The 20,261-nt window shown below is 50.0% G+C and overlaps 1 long non-coding RNA gene across 1 annotated transcript; it reads right to left on the reverse strand.

The window, feature by feature from the left end:
• Positions 1-10,231: 10,231 nt before the first annotated feature.
• Positions 10,232-17,753, reverse strand: LOC125514563. The gene is made up of 3 exons (XR_007286519.1): positions 17,495-17,753; positions 11,695-11,740; positions 10,232-10,487 (listed from the first exon to the last, which is right to left on the reverse strand). It is a non-coding gene; the product is annotated as an uncharacterized LOC125514563 (long non-coding RNA).
• Between the last annotated feature and the right edge of the window lie 2,508 nt (positions 17,754-20,261).

Genomic DNA, 20,261 nt, shown 5'->3' on the forward strand with positions numbered 1-20,261 from the left:
CATTTGACTGTGACTGCCGAAAACAGTGCTGGAGTTAGATGTTGTTGCCCTTTTCAATCTAGTTTTTTTTGTAAACCTGATGAACAATTAACCCTCGTGCTTTTGTACAGTTTGTAAGCTGGAGTTAGATGTTCCTGCCCTTTTCAACTCGGCTGTGACTGTCATATTTTCTTTGAAACAAGGCAAATGGCTTGCCATTCGTTTAATTTAGAGTGAAATATTGTAACAAATCCAAACCAAGGGAAATAACATCACTCTTGCCGGCTGCTTGAGCTCACTGTGCATTACAGAAGCCAAGTGATTAGCCCCCACCAGCACCCACAAATTATTTTGAACTAGCACATCAAATGGGTTGTAAATTTTCATAGGAAAGGCTGCATGACCGTGACAAATTTGGATTCTGACATTTGGGACCCGTGAGGAAATAGCCTATCCAAGGTGGTGTCGACTTACTAGCCAGTCAACAAACGATTCTGCCTACCAGCCGTTGGATTGACATCCAACATCTGTCGTGTATCTTCTATCTCTTGTCTTCTTCTTCCTCCAATCGCCCAAACCAAACCACCCCGTCGGCTCCACCTGCTCCCGCCTCCCATGGCTGGCTGCGCCTCCACCGCCCTACCATACGTACCCTCCAATGTTGGCCAGTCCCTCCCTCTATTCCCCCACACGTCCTGTTATTCTCCGGCGACGTCAGCCCCAACACACACCCGCGCCCGAACCAGTCAACCCTCGTACTCCCCTCCGCCTGCGACTGGACCGGCGCATCTTCAACGGCTCCTCTTCGTTCCGTCCAAGGCCTCGCCATCGTCCTCCGCCTTGCGGCCTTGGTTCGCTCGCTGTGCGCGGTGCGCCGCCCTCTTGCATTGTCAACATCGTCAACAACCGAGAGGAACAAGGAGATGACTGTGTGTGGAGAGGATGACAGTAGGGACCCACCAGCGTCATGGTAGTACGCAAGCAAGTGACTCTATAGTACAAGCCCAAAAATATGGTTCCTCCTAATGGTTGGACATCTAGGGCTCACGCCATTGTCAACGTAGTCAATAAACGAGAGAATTACACTACGAGCGGCTGACACCAGGGACCCAGCAAGTCGTGTAGTTTTTTTTTGAGGAACAAGCATTTGTTATTTATACTAGTTTTAGCGACGGATCAGGGTAACAACGGGGATGTGCGAGGGCTGTGGCCCGTCTAGCCAGGGTTTTATTTATGTTTTCCACATCCTGAGCCCAGTTGTGTTTTTTTCTTGCTGAAAATGGCTAGCCCAGTTCTATTTTTTTAAGAAATACCCAAACAAGGCCTACTTGCTTTATCGGCCCTGCTAGACTGCAAATCTTTCAAGACGAGGAGAGTTTCATTCGGTTTGCCCAGAAATGGGTTGTACATTTTTAAAACACATCAAACCGGGAATTAGTTTCAATTTTTTTTCATTACAAGATCTTAAATTCCATTGATTTTTATGCGTGGACAATTATTTGGATTTTATATTTATATAAATTATTTTTCAAAATAGTTTGAATGTGAATCGATATTTTTGGATTAAAAACAGTTGGCCGCACCGAAATATGCAAAATTTCGTATACTTTTTAACCGTGGCCACAATATGGGGTGTGATGCTAACAAAAAGAAGATGGGCTCCAAAAAAATTCTTAAGAATTAGCAAATGGGTTGTACATTATTAGAAATAATGGCAGATGGGCTGTATGCTATTTTCCACAGATTTGAGGCTGACTTGTGCGCCTACTACAGGTTGACGCGTATGCTTTCATAAAAAAAGGTTGATGCACACGCAATGCCCTATCAACTTAGTCAACACACGAGAGCAGTGACTGTTGGATGTCCATCCAACGGCTGTCGTGCTTCTTCAATCTCCGCTCTTCATGCTCAAGCCACTCAAACAAGCGCCGGCAGGACTGCCTGCTCCCTCCTCCCGTGGCCGGCTATGCTGCCGCGTAGGCCTCACGACCCCATCGTACTCCCATCGCTGGCCTAGCCATCCCTCTACTCACCCACACATGTTGTTATTCTCCGGCGACGGCAGACGAACCAGTAAACCCTCGTACTCCTCCATGTGGGAAACAACTGTCGAGTATTCCCTGGCTCCATGTCGTTCCCTTCCTAGGCCTCGCTGTCGTCCACCGCCCTGCTGCTCTCGGCGCGGCCTGGTCAACGTGGTCAATGAATGACATCCATCGGAAGTGGACTGTACGTGGAGAGGCTGACAGCTGGGTCCACGGCCGCACGCTAGGAAATGCCTCCTTATTACGCGCAAAATAATGATTCCTCCACCTGACAGCTAGGACCCACAGGAAGGGCCTCTGTATTTCACGGAAAAAATGTTCCCCCCGCTGACAGGTCGGACCCACCAGCTATATCTTCGCACACAAGGAAGTGCCTCCTTATTACGCCCAAAAAATGAATACCTCCCTGCTAGCTGGGACCCACCATATTGTTGGGCTGACTTGTGGGCCTACTAAGTTGACAGGGACGGAGAGCTTTGTCAACTTAGTCAATACTCCAGTGACCGTATGATGTCCATCCAACGGCCATAGTGCTTCTTCAACCTCTGGTCTTCTTGCTCCAGCCGCCCAAAGCAGCGCTGGTCGTGCCGCCTGCTCCTACCTCCCGTGGCCGGCTGTGCTACCGCAGAGGCCTCACCGCCCCCATACTACTCCCACCACTGGCCAGGCCATCCCTCCACTCACTCACACCCCCTATTATTCTGCGGCGATGGCAACCTCACACCGCAGCCGAACCAGTGAATGCTCGTACTCCTCTCCGCGTGGGCATCCACTGCTGCGTCTTGCACGGCTCCACGTCGTCCCCTTCCTAGGCCTCGCTGTCGTCCACCGTCGTGGTGCTCTCGGCGCGGCGTGGTCAATGTGGTCAAGGACCGACTTCCATCAGAACAGTACAGTAGGTGGAGAGGCTGACAGCTGGGTCCACGACAGCCGCAAGGAAGTGCCTCCTTATTACGCGGAAAATAATTATTCCTCCACCTGACAGCGGGGACCCACCAGACGGGCCACCAGTATTTTGCGAAAAAATCTGTTTCCCCCTGACTGCTGGGACCCACCGGACGGGCCACCGTATTTTAAAAAAAACGTTCCCCCCGCTGTCAGCTCAGACCCACCGGAAGTGCCTCCTTATTACGCACAAAAAAAATGAATACTCCCCCGGCTAGCTGGGACCCACCTTGCTGGGAGGCTAACTTGTGGGCCTACTAAGTTGACGGGGACGAAGGGCTTTGTCAACTTAGTCAATATGAACGATTCTAGCTCCAGTGACCATACGATGTCCATCCAACGGGCGTAGTGCTTCTTCAACCTTTGGTCTTCTTGCTCCAGCCGCCCAAAGCAGTGCCGGTCGTGCCGCATGCTCCTGCCTCCCGTGGCCGGCTGTGCTGCCGCAGAGGTCTCACCGCCCCCTACTATTCCGACCGCTGGCCAGGCCCTACGGCGACGGCAGCCTCACACCACAGTCGAACCAGTGAACCCTCGTAGTCCTCTCCGCGCGGGCTTCCACTCCCGCGTCGTCCCCTTCCTAGGCCTCGCCGTCGTCCACCGCCGTAGTGCTCTCCGCGCGGCGTGGTCAACGTGGTCAAGGAATGACTTCCATCGGAAGAGTACTGTACATGGAGAGGCTGACAACTGGGTCCATGGCCACAGCCCAGTTTTTTGTGATTTTCCAAGTAAGTCGCTTTGTCAGGCCTGTTGGGCTGCAAATCTTTCAAGACGAGGAGAGCTTTCATTCGGCTGGCCGAGAAAATGGCCCATCAGTAATGAGAAATGAGTTGTACATTTTTAAAACACATCAAACCGACAATTAGTTTCAAATATCTTTTTTTCATTTCAAGATTTTAAATTACATTAATTTTTATGCGTGGAGAATTCCTCATTAGCAAATGGGCTGTAAATTATTAGAAATAATGGGAGATGGGCTATATGATGTTTTCCACAGATTTGAGGCTTCCCTAAAAAAAGGTTGACGCACAAGCACTGACTATTGGATGTCCATCCAACGGCCGTCGTGCTTGTTCAATCTCTGCTCTTCCTGCTCCAGCCGCTCAAACAAGCGCCGGCGGGACTGCCTGCTCCCTCCTCCTCACGGCCGGCTATGCTGCCGCGCAGGCCTCACCGCCCGACCGTACTCCCATTGCTGGCCTAGCCATCTCTCTACTCACCCACACCTGTTGTTATTCTTCGGTGATGGTAGACGAACCAGCAAACCCTCATACAATCGTACTCCCCTCCGCGTGGGAAACAACTGCCGAGTCTTCCCTGCCTCCGTGCCATCCCCTTCCTAGGCCTCACCGTCGTCCACCGCCATGGTGCTCTTGGCATGGCCTGGTCAACGTGGTCAACGACCGACATGCATCTGAAGTGGACTTTACGTGGAGAGGCCGACAGCTGGGTCCACGGCTGCACACAAGGAAATGCCTCCTTATTACATGCAAAATAATGATTCCTCCACCTGACATCAGGGACCCACCGAAAGGGCCTCTATATTTCGCGAAAAAAACGTTACCGCCGCTGATAGCTCGGACCCACCAGCTATATCTTCGCACGCAAGGAAGTGCCTCCTTATTACGCACAAAAAAATGAATACTCCCCCTGTTAGCTGGGACCCAGTATAGTGGCAGGCTGACTTGTGGGCCTACTAAGTTGACGGGGACGGAGGGCTTTGTCAACTTAAGTCAATATGCACGATTCTAGCTCCAGTGACCGTACGATGTCCATCCAACGGCCGTAGTGCTTCTTCAACCTCTGGTCTTCTTGCTCCAGCTGCCCAAACCAGCGCCGGTCGTGCCTCGTGCTCCTGCCTCCCGTGGCCGTGCGATGCGGCGGAGGCCTCACCGCCCCCTACTACTCCCACCGCTGGTCAGGCCATCCCTCTACTCACCCACACCTGTTATTCTGCGGCGATGCAGCTACAGCTGAACAGTGAATGTATCTTACTGGCATCCATATGCGTCATCCGGATTCGTTCGTCCTCCAGCCGCGTCCACACCGCGCCTGTGCTCTCGGAGCGTGGTCTAAGTGGTCAAGGAACGGTTCATCGGTGGACTGTACGGGAGAGCTGACAGCTGGGTCACTAACGAGCACACGAATGCTCTTTTGTGAAAATAATTTTCCTACACATGACAGCGGACCACGACGGGCCATGTATTCGCCTCATGAACTGTGGCCATCAGCTACATTTAGTGCAATGAATGCTACATGGACAATGTGAAGCGGAGTGCATTTCATTACTGGTCGCGAAGTGTTATATAATGTTGTAGGAGGCGCGCACGTTCGTAGTAGAAGGCGTGCCGTGTGAGGAAAGAAACGGGCAGAGTTCAGAGGTGGGATTCGATGCTACTCGCTACATACGGCAGGATGTGTAATTGGGTTGGGTGGTACGGTAGATAATTGCGTTGTTGTGGTTATGGGGAGGCTTGAATTGGTAAGCTCCGTTGTGGGGGCAACGGAATTGGCCGTGTTCATGGGTGAGGCCGAATGTCTGTGTTCATTTTGGGGGGCTTGTGATGGAAAGGTGATGGACGAGGCTTGGGTAGCGTGATGATAGGGAAACTGGCTAGTGTTGAACCGTTCACGTCGAAGGAGATCATGTGTATAGGAGTGGTCTGGCGTCCGAAAGAAGACAGACTATACGGTCCAAGGGCTGTTGATCGGGAGGGTGTGGCAACCCGAACGAGAACGACTTGTGTGGAGCACTAGATCGGTGACGGGGTCTGTTTAACGGAAGGGGTTGGTGAGCAAAGGGACTGCCCCCAGGGAAGTCTGTTGCCACCCTTTTACGTTCGCCGTTCATTCAGATCGATATTATGTTATGTTTTCACCTCGCGTCTTTCAGCTCTGCGACTTCATTTGCTAGTAAGGCGGACGTGTACTATTGGTTAGTATACTGGCGTTACTGTAGCTATGTTAAAATGTCATCTTAGTCCGTAATCAGTCATGGGCTAATTGTTCATGGTTGCTCCAGTCTATGTATACCATCCTCACGGAGTCTTTCATTCAGCTCCACGGTGTTCATGCAGCCAATCGGCTGATGTGGGCAGGTTTTCAACAGAGGCAACACCACAGATTCCTCATCATGGAACTGTTCATCCACCCCCCCCCCCACAACGCTCACTGTTCATCCAGAGGCAGCATCGATCGGCTTCAGTTAGCAGCAGTAGCGAAGGAATCGCTCGACCGAGTTCAGTTAACAGCCATCGATCGATCGCTCGGGTTCAGTAACGCGTAGCCTGCAGTGCAATCGCTCGGGTTCAGTTAGAGCCCAACGCCTCGCTCGGGTTCAGTTAGAGCCAACGCCTCGCACACACGCGCGTACGTGTATGAGAGAAACGCGCATCGCTCGGCCCCCGACCTCCCACCGTAACCGGGAACTCCCCGAAATTTTCCTCGCCCTCGCTTCTACCATGGTTTTTTCCGTCATGGACGGCCCAAAGAATGTCATGCAGCTGCATCTCTGGGCCGCCCAGGACGAAAAGCCCATTTTCTTTCATGATTTTTTGTCATAGAAGTAGGAGCCCACCACATCTATGATGATACCAGGTTTTGTCACAATTATCGTCATAGAAGTGTCATATGTATGACAGAAAAAAATTTCATTCGGCCCAAAATGTCACGGATGTGTCTTTATTTTGTAGTGCCACCAGTTCGGTGATTAAGGACCCGGACACCTTCAAGCGCGCCCGGAGTAATCGGCAACATGACCGCCTGGCACGTTCCGAGCTCGCATAGCAATGCGGCCCCCACCCCAGTCCCAGCCAAACGGCGAAATACGTGCCACGCATAAATACTTACGCATTGAAAATACCATGGGCACATGTGCGAAGGGGGGCATGACTACGGCACACCCCAAGACGCGGCTCAACCGCACTAGGGGCTTCCTGCTTTGTTGTTTTTCTTTCTTTCAGGACTTTAATCTCTGGAAGCCCCGTCCGGCAGTATGATTGTCGGACACACGATACAACAACCAAGGAGGCAGAAAGCTACGTCACATCAAGGAAATCCCATGTGGTCCCTGATAACGAATGAAATGTCTGCTTTAAATACCTTTCCTCAGCTTGCCCTTGGAGGGGACATGTCAAATAGTCCTACTTTTTGCTTATCGCACTACTTGAACCATTCTTCTTCGACGCACCTTTTTGAATAAAAAATAGCACTAGACTATTATCGCATTCTTCTTCTTCTTCTTCTTATATATATATATATGTTCATTCATGACATTCAGCAACCGTACACTCTGGTACGGCCCATACGCCAGGGGCTTAAGCATATCCCATAATACGGCGTGAGAAGTCCGAACACTTTCGATAGTGCGGCACCCCGAACTTATAGCATTATATGCATCAGCTCCGAATCATGTCTTGGGTCAATAGTTGGGTTTGCCCGACTCCCATGTTTTGGTACCTTACGTTCCGCTATATCGGCTAAGGTAGCACTGGGAGAACTACTGCGATTGTTCCCCGGTTCATCTGGGCTAAGCACCTCAGTAGAGAAAGCTAAAACTGACTGTCATGATAAGGCGAGAGCTGGTCGCTGTTCGAGAGGTCTCGAGTCTCTAAAGACTTATGCCGCTTAGAGCGAGGAGTCAGCTTTGTCCAGCTTAAGGCGTGTATAGCGCCCCGAATTCGGCCTTCCGAATACTAGGGGCTTCGCCAAAATTTAAAATTGTAGACTTCTATGGCTAAGTGAGAGTGATAAAGCATTATCGTCTGATTGCCTTGTTCGTTGAGCTGAGCACCTCCCTCGAAGGACCCAACAATGGGAAAAAGAGTGCTCAGATTTATCCCGAACACCCCAGCACTTGTGGCATGGGGGCAGAAGCCGACGACTGGCCATCTCTCAGATTTGATAAACAGCCGCACATAAGGTAATATTTTAAATTCAAACAAGCGTGGCATAGCACATATGAGCAAGTTTTCATAATGCAGGATCACACGAGCGAGCTCATTCAAATATCACATCCTTCGCACACTCGTCCGCTACAAGACGGGCACCCTTCAGGACACCCTCATAATACATTTCGGGGTGGCGATGCTCCTTGCCCTGCGGCGGCCCCTTCTTCACCAGCTTCTCGGTGTCCATCTTGGCCCAGTGCACCTTCGCACGGGCAAAAGCCCGGCGTGCACCTTCGATGCAGACGGACCGCTTTATGACTTCCAGCCGTGGGTAGGCATCCATAAGCTGCCTCACCAGGCCGAAGTAGCTGTTGGGAAGGGAGTCGCCAGGCCACATCCGGACTATAAGGCCCTCATGGCCTGTTCGGCCGACTTGTGCAGCTCGACCAGTTGCTTCAGCTGGTCGCTCATAGGCACCGGGTGTTCGGTCCCAGTATACTGAGACCAGAACAACTTCTCCGTCAAGCTTCCCTCCTCGGCCTGGTAAAATTTCGTGGCATCCGACACGCTGCGGGGCAAATCTGCGAATGCTCCTGGAGAGCTCCGGACTCGGGTAAGTAACAACTAATTTACTTTCACATGCTTGCTTTGCATATTGAATGCCTTACCCGCCGCTATCTTCCTCATCGCCTCAATCTCCTGAAGGGCCTTTTGGGCTTCGTCCTTGTCATGCTTTGTGCTCTCGAGGGCCGCGGCAAGCTTGGACTCTCGCGTCTTCGAGTCAAGCTCCAAAGCCTCGTGCTTCTTCACGAGAACCTGGAGCTCTTGCTGCACCTCGCCCACTCGTGCCTCTTGTTTTTGCCGCTCGGTGAGCTCCTTGGCTGCTTTGTTCTTGGCCTCGGACAGCGCTTGCTTCAGGGTCGCCACTTCGGTCGTGGCCCCTGGCACATTCATGATGGTCCTCTCATTTCGCAACCACATTTTCTTTTTTATATAGACAAGGTATTACTTACCTTTGTTCTCCTCGAGCTGCCTCTTGGCAAGGCCGAGCTCTTTCTCGGACCCCTCGGGGTCTTGCTTCAGTGCGGCGACCTCCGTAGTCAGTGCGGCACAGGTCTGTAGCGAAGCCTGCATATGCATACAGACATACTTATATTAGACTCCTACAGATATTATTTGATCCTCTATTCGGATTTTCTTTGTGAAAACCAAACAGAGCATCAGGGGCTACTCTCTATGCGGTAATATTTTCCTATATTTTAAATACTTACCTCAAAGCTTGTTAGAAGGCTAGCACAGGGTTTAGTCAGTCCGCTCTTGGCGGATTGAACCTTCTTGATCACTGCACTCATAATAGTGCGGTGCTCTTCGTCGATGGAAGCGCCGCGAAGCGCTCCCAGCAGGTTGTCCGGTGCCTCTGGATGGACAGAGGTCACCGGCACGGGCGGCTTGCCCCTCTTGGAAGGGGGCCGCCTACCGGAGTCCGGAACCACTGGAGGTTCCGGCGCGGCGTTCGGCTAGGGGTCGAACTTGGAGCCCTTGGGAGTCTTGCTCCCTTCACGCCTAGAGTCCGGAAGGTCGCCTTGAGACGCCTCCGGGACTGTCTCCCCCCGGCTCGGTGCCCCTTGAGACAGTACCTCGACATCATCCGTAGGGCGAGGAGAGGAGGCGGTTGGAAGTGTATCACTATCCATATCCGACGAGTCCAAGGAACCGTCCGATGAGGATACGTCGACATGGGATCGGGGCGGACTGCATGATCATATTCGACGATTTGGAGAAGTAGTGCAATAAAAGTATGCTATGAGTTACTCTGGTATCCGAATACTTACGACTTCGCAAGGGGCCTGGCCCTGAGCAGCCATTCGTCTCCGCCGTCGGCGGCGGTGGTGGAACAGTCCGGAAGGAGAGTCCTTCCCTTCTTGGACCCTTCGGCCTCCACTACAAGAAATCTGTTAATACGTGATAGTCCTGATCCGTCATGGATCGGCAGAAAACTGTCAAGGGTGCCCATCCATGACGGACTTGAAATCCGTTATGTATATCGCGTCATAATTTCACACCGTACCATACATGACGGCTCTTGTCCGTCATGGATGTGCCCCAGGCCCGCTCAGGCCCAATCCATTGTGACGGAACAATCCGTCATCGATAAATGCCATGTAGGATTTTTTATTTACCAATTTGAATGACATGGCTGCCTACGTGGATACTCTTTTCCGTCACAAAATTCGTCATGGTTGAGCACATTAGCCCATTTCTTTCATCCCATTTTTTACCCCATACATGTTTACCATTATGCAATACACAAATCCTAATGCTAATTTTGGCCAAGAGAAAGCATTTGCAAAGTGTAACATTACATAGTTCAACCAGTATGCAACCGCCTTTTGTATGTATCCACAATATAGCAGTTTACAAAATCCTCTACAAAATGACAACTTACAATATAGATCGACAATATATATCACACATCACGCTTAGGAATGAGTACAATTCATTTTACATCAGCAAAACATACAAACTATCAAGGTTGTTATTTAGGTTCTTGCTGTCAGCCCTCCTGATGGCAGCCATCATGTCTTGGTTGATTGTGATGAGCAGCACCAAGTAGCAAACTTCCCAATCTTACCTACATATTTACAAGAACCTTAGATATTGTTATATATGAATAGATAGTAGAAACAATATAATTACAAAAAAATATAAAAATGAATACATGTTGTCCATAATTCTTAAATCTTATGGTGCCAACAAATGAGAATAACATTGTATCTACTATAAAACAAGACTAAACATAAGGTTTCCTAAAATTAATCCGAAAAAGTGTTTCAAATGACAGTAACAATACACACATCACAAAACTAAGTAATATATTATTCAGGTTGTTATTCAGGTTCTTGTCATCAGACTCCTGTAGGCAACTATCATTTCATCTATACCTAGCATATTTACAACATTAGATACTTCTGATAGAAATATACAGTAGAAATTAGAGAATTAGAACAAGAGAAAAAAATTAATTACGTACTGTCCAAAGTTCTTAAATCTAAGAGTTCCTACAAATGAGAATAACAAAGTATCTATGACAAAAACATGGCATCACTAACAAACAATATGCATGACGCAAAGCCTCTGATCGTCGAACTACATTACACATGAAACTCAATGTTTATGCTGCAAGTTCATCTCAAAACACCGACAACAGTAAACAGTGTGTATCATATTTAAGTGGCATAGACTGGTCAAGCAACTTTAAGAAAATGCCAAATGAGTGTCATATAAAAAATAATCAATTTACATGGTTACGGGAAATAGACTAGTAGTAATCTGTGATCACATGTTTCTGTTACATGTGCAACTCTGGCATATACATATAGTTTGACATTTTCTTTCTTTCTTAATATACAAGGCAAAGCTTTTCCGTCTTCCAAAAATAATGTGAAGCACATACCTGGAGTAACTACATACAGCTATCATTAATAGTTTAATGATAACTACAGCCTAATTGTTCTTATATTCAGATAAGCAGAACAAGTGGACACGAGGTAGATAAAACTAGCTAGAATCTTAGCAGAGATACTCCAAGCAAAGCCATATGTATAACAAGTGGTGTATATGTTTAAGCTAGATATATCCTTGACACTTCTGAAATCTGCAACTCATACAAGTATAGCATGCTTAGAAAAATGTCTCTTGTTCTTAAGCTTCCAGTGTTAAAACAGCATGGCAGATATTTCAAACTAAAATATTAGCTAGAATGTGTTGCCATTGCAGTTTTATATTACTGCTAACGAACAAGTTAGGTGAGGACAGAAGAGTCCAGAATATGTATTAACCTCCTGTGTTCTGTCACCATGGATCGCCGTTGTAGGGAAACCTCTGCTGTATAGTCAATATCTCAATGAATCAGATTTTCATTTTGTCTCCATGAAAACCAAAGTTAGAGGTTGTTCAGGCAAGACAAACCAGAAAACTAGCATGAGAAAAATCTTACAGAATAATACTCCCTCTGTCCCATAATATAAGAACGTTTTTGGCACTACACTAGTGTCAAAAACATTCTTATATTATGGAACGGATGGGAGTAGTAAATAAACCCAATTGTTACAATCCAAGATGGCAGCAAATAATACCTTGCCGGTGAGTACAACAAGGTGCAATGAACAAAATATGTAATATTTGCTGCAACCAAATGATGGTAGTAAGTATATTTCATGGATCTGACACTAAACTTGTATATGTAATTAGTGCGGGAGCGAGAGTAGGCGAGGAGGACTGATTAACCAAATGATGATAACACATAGAAAGTTTGTGCATAATATATAACAGAGAAGCAGTGTAATTAATAGCAGCGCTAGTTAAAAATCTTACTCTTCGTCAATCCATTGAGTGAGATTAATAAATTACTTTTATTCCACAATCAATAAAAACCCAAGGAACCAATAGGAGCATCTCATGGGGCATTTAATTACTAAATTAGTAGTTCTTAACTAACTAACAGATCTCACAAATTTTACACTACTGCTAGTGCTCGCACGACAAGAGAAGAAAAAGAAATAGCCAACAAAACTAATCTATCATTGGCTGTAGCTTCTGAGTATCAGGAAAACGAAGTGGCCACATTTTATGCATCACGTTTAGTCCAAAAAAATTGGATAGCCCCTGGAGAACTATGCTAGAGTAGAGCAGCAATCACTTGGAAAGAAAAGAAAAACATGGCGAGAGGGTCGACCTTCTTGTTCTCTGGGGAATCATGGTGGTCGGGGCAGAGGACCTCGCCATCTAGCTTGCCCCGCTCGTCGGGCTTGAGCATGGGTCCCATTCATCACCGTCCATCAAACCAGAGTGGCAGAGAGGTCCTGCTGATCTGAATCGAAGACATAAACTTCGATTGGGGATGGCAGAGAAAAGGAAGTAAAAAATGAGATAGGAGAAGATCGGTGAAGCAGGGAGGGACCTTGTGCAGGTCGTCGACGTTGCCGGTGAGGTCGAGGTCCGACCTCCCACAGGTCACGGTCGTCGTCCTCTCCTTGTCCGGCGATTGCTGCTCCAAATCTCCGGACGGCTAGGCAGTTGCGCGACCTGGGAGATAGAGGAGGGAGGCATCTGCGGCAGATCCATGGCCCGGGTCGTTGGTTGTGAGCAGCAGAGGCGCGCCACAGCTGCTAGGGATGACCGCCCCTTCCATCGGGCCGCTGCAGCCGCTGTCGCCATTGATCTTGGGTTTTCATCATCGCTTGGAGGCGGGGAGTTGGAGGCAGAGGACGGGATCTAGGGGAGGCGAGGCGTGGTGGCGGCGGATGGAGAAAGAGGTTGGGGACGGGAGTGTTTAGGGTTAGCTTTTATGTGGGCAAAAGGTTTAGGGCTTTAGGCGGGCTTTAGTGGGCTTGCGGGTCTGTACTGTGGGGTTCATGACGAATTTCGAAATTGTCACCGAAAATCCATCATGGATTAACAGGTTTCTTGTAGTGCTCCTCGGTTGGGGTGGCCTTCTTTTTCTTGTCTCCCCCGGCTGGAGGGGGAGAATCTTCATCTTCCTCCTCCTCGTTTTCATGGGAGGAGTGCGTCTTGGAGTTATCGGACGATGAGTCCGATACCACCTGGCGCCGGGAACTCTTTCGGGTTCCCTTGGCCTTCTTCTTGGTCTTCTCCGGCACCTCATAAGGAGCCGGAGTCCGCATCTTCGTCAGGAGAGCGTCTGCAGGGTCTTCGGGCAGAGGGGCCGGACAGTTAATCTGCTCCGATGTCTCCACCCAGTCCTGTCATAGGCACGGGAGCTCAGACCCCACACATGGTTAAGCTAGGGGAAATAAATACCCTATGCACAGAGCTTACCGGATTCGCAGGGCGCCTCGCGCTTAGCCCGCGGTTCTCGGTAAGAGAAGGGGGGACCTCGGCGCCCTTAAAAAGCACCTTCCAGACGTCCTTATGCGTCGTGTCGAAGAGCTCGTGTAGAGTCTGGTGTTGGGCCGGGTTGAACTCCCATAAGTTAAAAGCCCGTTGTTGGCACGGGAGGATCCGACGGAAGAGCATGACCTGGACTATGTTGACAAGCTTAAGTTTTTTGCTTGTCATGTTCCGAATACACTTCAACAGTCCGTCCAGCTCTACCGATGAGCCCCAGGACAAGCCCTTCTCCTTCCAGGAAGTGAGCCGCGTGGGGATTCCGGATCGAAAACTCGGGGGCCGCCACCCAGTTGGTGTCGCGCGGCTCGGTGATGTAGAACCACCCCAATTGCCACCCCTTTATGGTCCCCACGAAGGAGCCCTCGAGCCATGTAACGTTGGGCATTTTTTCCACCATGGCTCCGCCGCATTCCGCTTGTTGGCCGCCAACCACCTTCGGCTTGATATTGAAGGTCTTCAGCCACAGGCTGAAGTGGGGCCGGATGCGGAGGAAAGCCTCACACACGACGATGAATGTCAAGATGTTGAGGATGAAATTCGGGGACATATCATGAAAGTCCAGCCCATAATAGAACATAAGGCCGCGGACGAAGTGGGGGAGGAAAACCACCCTTTCGTGAGGTTCCGGGGTAGGGACGATCTGCCCCGTGGCTGGCAGCCGGTGCGCGATATCCGCGGCTAAGTATCCGTCCTCACGTAGTTTTTTGATGTGTCCCTCCATGACGGAGGAGACCATCCACTTGCCTCCCGCTCCGGACATGTTTGAGGAGAGTTGAGGAGAAGGATGTGGACTTGGGCGCTGGAGCTCGAGTGCGTGAGAATGAATGAGCAAGGAGGAAGAAGGCGTGGGTAGAAAAAGGTGAGACCTCATCCCTTTATAAGGGCGGACAAAAATATGCGCCCCCACAAGCCTGGTAATACTCGCTTATGCCCCCAAGAGCCGTAATTGATGGCGCGGTTGGGTTACCCACGTCCGTATTGATGAGAATTCCGTGATAAGGGGAACACGATCTCTGCTTTGCCAAGACGTGTCAAGAAACCACCTCGCGTTATGTGCGGGGCTGGTTAAAGAAAAATGGTTCAAATAATTACCGGGTCGTGGCGTGATGTCATGCTGCCAAAGCGTGTCAGCAGATTAGATTTGTGGAAATATTATTCTCTCTAAAGTGGTATGTGGAACTTATTTTGCAGGGTCGGACACTATCCTTGTATTCAAACTCTTCCATGGTGTATTCGGAGGAGGAACCCGCCTTGCAATGCCGAAGACAACACTGCGTGTCGGACTGATCGTCATTGAAGCCTGGTTCAGGGGCTACTGAGGGAGTCCTGGATTAGGGGGTCTTCGGACAGCCGGACTATATCCTTTGGCCGGACTGTTGGACTATGAAGATACGAGATTGAAGACTTCGTCCCGTGTCCGGATGGGACTCTACTTGGCGTGGAAGGCAAGCTAGGCAATACGGATATGCATATCTCCTCCTTTGTAACCGATCTTATGTAACTCTAACCTCCTCCGGTGTCTATATAAACCGAAGGGTTTTAGTCCGCAGGACAACATACAATCATACCATAAGTTAGGTTTTAGGGTTTAACCTCTCCGATCTCGTGATAGATCTACTCTTGTAGTACTCATATTATCAAGAACAATCAAGTAGGATGTAGGGTTTTACCTCCATCAAGAGGGCCCGAACCTGGGTAAAACATCGTGTCCCCTACCTCCTGTTATCATCCGCCTTAGACGCACAGTTCGGGACCCCCTACCCGAGATCCGCCGGTTTTAACACCGACATCAGGCATGACCCGGCAGGGGCGGGGCAATTCAGAGATAGCAGGCGACTTCAGGTGTGGACGCCGGCGTTTGCAGGAGGAGCGGTGGCCGCTCAAGACCGGCCACGGCGGAGACGGCTTGATACGCGGGCGTGCAGCGGTCCGAGGCAGACGGCGGCTTTCTGTTGAGGTATGGGGGCTCAGGGAAGTCGCTTCGCTAGGGAGGAGACAAAGACAGCTAGTGCGGCGGATCAATGATGAACCGAGGCAAGGCGGCCTCGAGCTGATGGCGATGAAATTAGCGGCGCTTCTGGAGGTGCGACGCGCTATCCGTGGCTCCAGGAGGCATGGCGCGCGACAGCAGCAGCTTCAGGAGACGAAGCGGTTCCGCAGAAGTGGTTTGGCGATGGCAGTTTCGAGGTGAGGCCATGGCGAGGGGAGCCACGGCGGCTCGAAGAAGAGGTCGCTCAGAGGCGACTCGGAGCAGAGGCATGGCCGACTTGACCGTAGCAGAAGCGGAGGTGACTGAAGCGCGACCGGCGGGTCTCCTTCTGTAGTTAAGGCGGGTGGTGACTCACGTGCAAAAATAGCTACCAGCGCACGGCGGTTCAACAGCGGGGGCGGCTCTCAGGCAGCGGAGTCAGGGCCGTGAGCGACTCGCATGCAGCCGCTTGCCGCAGAAGTAGCGCGACAGAGGAGTCCACTCGGCGGCGGCTTGCAACAACATAGCAGAGGCTCGGACGGCGGCTCACGGCAGAGACAAAGAGGGGAGATGGAGTGATGCTGAAGCGTCGTGTAGCGGAGGCGGCTCAGTGGCGCGGTAGCAGCCGTGGAGGGCAGTAACCCGCCACCAGCGACGATTTGAGGTAGACGGCGGCTCAGGGCCGGTGCAGCTCAGAGACTGTAACGAGGGCGCTCCGGCGGGTCGACGAAGTGTGCAACGGCTAGTAGGAGAGGCATGACCATAGCTAGTTCAGTGTGGCCACACGGAGGAGGGCCCGCGAGGCAAGGCGAGTCAACAGAGACGGCGGCTCCCAGGTTCATCCGCGACGGTGGAGGGGCCAAGGTGGCCCGCATGGCACAGCAGGAGGCGGCAAGTCACATGTGACGGGGCGGCTCTGGTGTCGGGCGCCGCGCGGTCGAAGCCTGCGGCGAGGTTGTGGAAGGTGGTGATGGCGACAAATTTGCTTGGGGAGAACTTTGGAGCCGGAAACGGCTTGACGAGAGCAGCCACGGCAACAGGAGTCGGCGGCTCAAAACGAGACCGTCCGCAGGTGGCTAGAGTCTTGCAAGAGCGGGGCGGCTCAATGGACAGAGGCTGCTGTCGTGGTGAGGAGATCCTCAGAGGTGATTTGAATGCTTCCGGTTTGGCGCAGGCGGCTCTCGTGCATGCGAGACCAGGCCGAGGTGGAATGTAGTGGCGATTTAGAGGCGGAGACGGAGACTCAAGACGTAGCGGAAGAATCGGCCGGCTTGTCAGCGGCGGCTCAGCGTCTTAACACGGAAAGGTTTCAAAGCAGGGGCGGCTCGGAAACAGCCGGCCGGCGGCTCTGAGAATGGCGGTGACTCAACATGCTGCTACAGCAAAGGCGGGTTTGTAGGACCGCACTTCACACGCAACGGTAGATGTGACCGGGCGTCTCGATAATGATTTGAGCAAAGCAAACCAGGGCGACGGTTTAGCAGAGGCGATGGCCTTGGCCGCAAGCGGCGGAGTTGGTCCGTTAAGTTGGAAGGGACCGTTGCGGAGCTCCTCCGGCGACTCAGGGCGAGGCCGAGGCGCGACGTGGCGCGAGGTGGAGGCCTCGGCTCGAGGCGAAGACTGTAACTCGGAACGGCGGCTTGAGGCGCGGTGCTGTAAACCGACCCAAGCCGGCTGAGATGGACCGGGGTCAGGGCGAGCGGCTGAGGCGGAATCGAGGTGTGCAGAGGCCGCAAGATGTGGGACTGGAAGAGACTCACCGCGGAAAAGGATGCGGGCAAACCCGGCGAAGCGACTCAGGGCCGGCTCAAGAAGCGAATCAGCAGCGGCCTGCGGCGGAGATGGAGACTCGGAACAGGCGGCCTAGGCGGCAACTCGCCGCGGCAGAACCAACTGGTCATCCGCGGCGGCTCACCAGCAGCGAAACCATCCAAGGATTGGCTGGAGACGGAGGCGGAGAGGCGTTGTGGTGGTGGTTTGAGAAAAAACCATGGCGATTGGGTCACGGATGTAGACTTCCGGTTGTGATTGTCTTCGTTTTCGGGTCGTAGGTGTCTTTTTCCTTGACTTTTTCCTTTGCTGTTTGATGGTTGAACAGCGACGACGACCCCGACCTTATGGTTTTTGGCAATCTACCCACAGAAACTTGACACGCCGATGTTGTTTAGCAACTTGGGATCTCTTTTCCTGGCGACTTACGACAGCCATCAAAATAACAACTTTAATTTTAAATCTTCCAAACTACTAATTTGGACCAATGAACTCGAAGCTGATGCAGATCCTTTCCAGCTGGCTCATCTCCATCCGGGAATTGTAAAATTCTCGATCTCTATGGGAGATCCCTCCAAAAACTCAACACGATCATGCGCAGACCCCACGGTGGGCGCCAACTGTCGTGAAAACGTCACAGCAGATGTCCTAGTGTGAGGACTTAGTCGTGAGGCTAACGCATCTATGCGGTAGCTTGAAGGGGTTGATCGGAATCGAGAGACGCGACACGCAAGACGAAGATTTAGACAGCTTCGGGCCCCGGGAAACATCATCCGATAATAACCTTACATGCTGTTTGTGGCTAGGTATCATTATCATCATGAGGGAGTCGCCGTAACTCCGAATCTCCTAGTTGTGTCTAGACTTAATGATTATTCAACTTGTCCCTCTTGGGTGCCCTGCCCCTCCTTATATATGTTGAAGGGACAGGTTACATGTAGATTCCAACTCGGACTTAAGACTTAGCTATTCCGACTTCTCTTCACGGGCTTCTCTTCATGGGCTTCTTAACGTCTTGGGCTTGTTTAACTGCCGACTTACTGTCTGGCTTTAACTGTCCAGCTTAACTGTCTGCTTAACTATCTGCTTAACTGTCTGCTTAACTGCCTGGCTTAACTATCTGCTTAACTGTCTGGCTTAAACATTCTGCCGGCTTACAGTAACTAATCACCCGGCTTACATGACTGTGTCTGCCGGGTTACATGACTGTGTCTGCCGGATTACATGACTGTGTCTACTTGCTTAACCTGCTTTAACTGTTCCCACCGGCTTATAGTCTGCCGGGTCACCAATGAAACATTAAGTCCTAGCCGGGTCATATCTCCGGCCGGGTCACACCGTGGGGTATATCCCAGACAGGTTCCGTTGCTCATATTTCTAACTCAAAACAGGAGCTACAAATTAAATGAAGATTGGATAAGGACGAGGTGACGACGCCCGTCGGGAATGATTCCAAGGTCGATGTGATCGCCGTCGGCACACTACCTCTACATCTACCTTCGGGATTAATTTTAGACCTGAATAATTGTTATTTGGTGCCAACGTTGAGCATGAACATTATATCTGGATCTTGTTTAATGCGAGATGGTTATTCATTTAAATCAAAGAATAATGGTTGTTCTATTTATATGAGTAATATCTTTTATGGTCATGCACCCTTGAAGAGTGGTCTATTTTTGTTGAATCTCGATTGTGGTGATACACATATTCATAATATTGATGCCAAAAGATGCAAAGTTGATAACGATAGTGCAACATATTTGTGGCACTGTCGTTTAGGTCATATTAGTGTAAAGTGCATGAAGAAACTCCATGTAGATGAGCTTTTGGAATTACTTGATTATAAATCATTTGATACTTGCGAACCATGCCTCATGGGCAAGATGACTAAAACGCTGTTCTCCGGAACAGTGGAGCGAGCTAATGACTTACTGGAAATAATACATACCGATGTATGCGGTCCGATGAGTGTTGAAGCTCGCGGTGGGTATCGTTATTTTCTAACCTTCACAAATGATTTGAGTAGATATGGGTACATCTACTTGATGAAACACAAGTCAGAAACATTTCAAAAGTTCAAAGAATTTTAGAGTGGAGTGGAAAATCATCGTAACAAGAAAATAAAGTTTCTACGATCTGATCGCGGAGGCGAATATTTGAGTTACGAGTTTGGCCTTCATTTAAAACAATATGGAATAGTTTCACAACTCACGCCACCTGGAACACCATAGCGTAATGGTGTGTCTAAACGTCGTAACCGTACTTTATTAGATATGGTGCGATCTATGATGTCTCTTACCAATTTACCACTATCGTTTTGGGGTTATGCATTAGAGATAGTTGCATTCAAGTTAAATAGGGAACCGTCTAAATCCGTTGAGATGACACTGTATGAACTATGGTTTGACGAGAAACCTAAGTTGTTGTTTCTTAATGTTTGGGGCTGCAACACTTATTTCAAAATGCTTAAGCCTGATAAGCTTGAACCCAAATCGAGTAGTGCGTCTTGATATGTCTCCAACGCATCTATAATTTTTTATTGTTCCATGATGTTATATTATGAATCTTGGATGTTTTATAATCATTTTATATCATTTTTTGGTACTAACCTATTGATATAGTGCCAAGTGCCAGTTGTTGTTTTCTGCATGTTTTTTACATCGCATGAAATCAATACCAAACGAAGTCCAAACGCAGCGAAACTTTTTGTGGATTTTTTGGACCAGAAGACAACCAATGGGTCGAAGAAGCACCTTG

This window comes from Triticum urartu, chromosome 6, assembly GCF_003073215.2.
Source record: "Triticum urartu cultivar G1812 chromosome 6, Tu2.1, whole genome shotgun sequence".
NCBI classification, from domain to species: domain Eukaryota; kingdom Viridiplantae; phylum Streptophyta; class Magnoliopsida; order Poales; family Poaceae; genus Triticum; species Triticum urartu.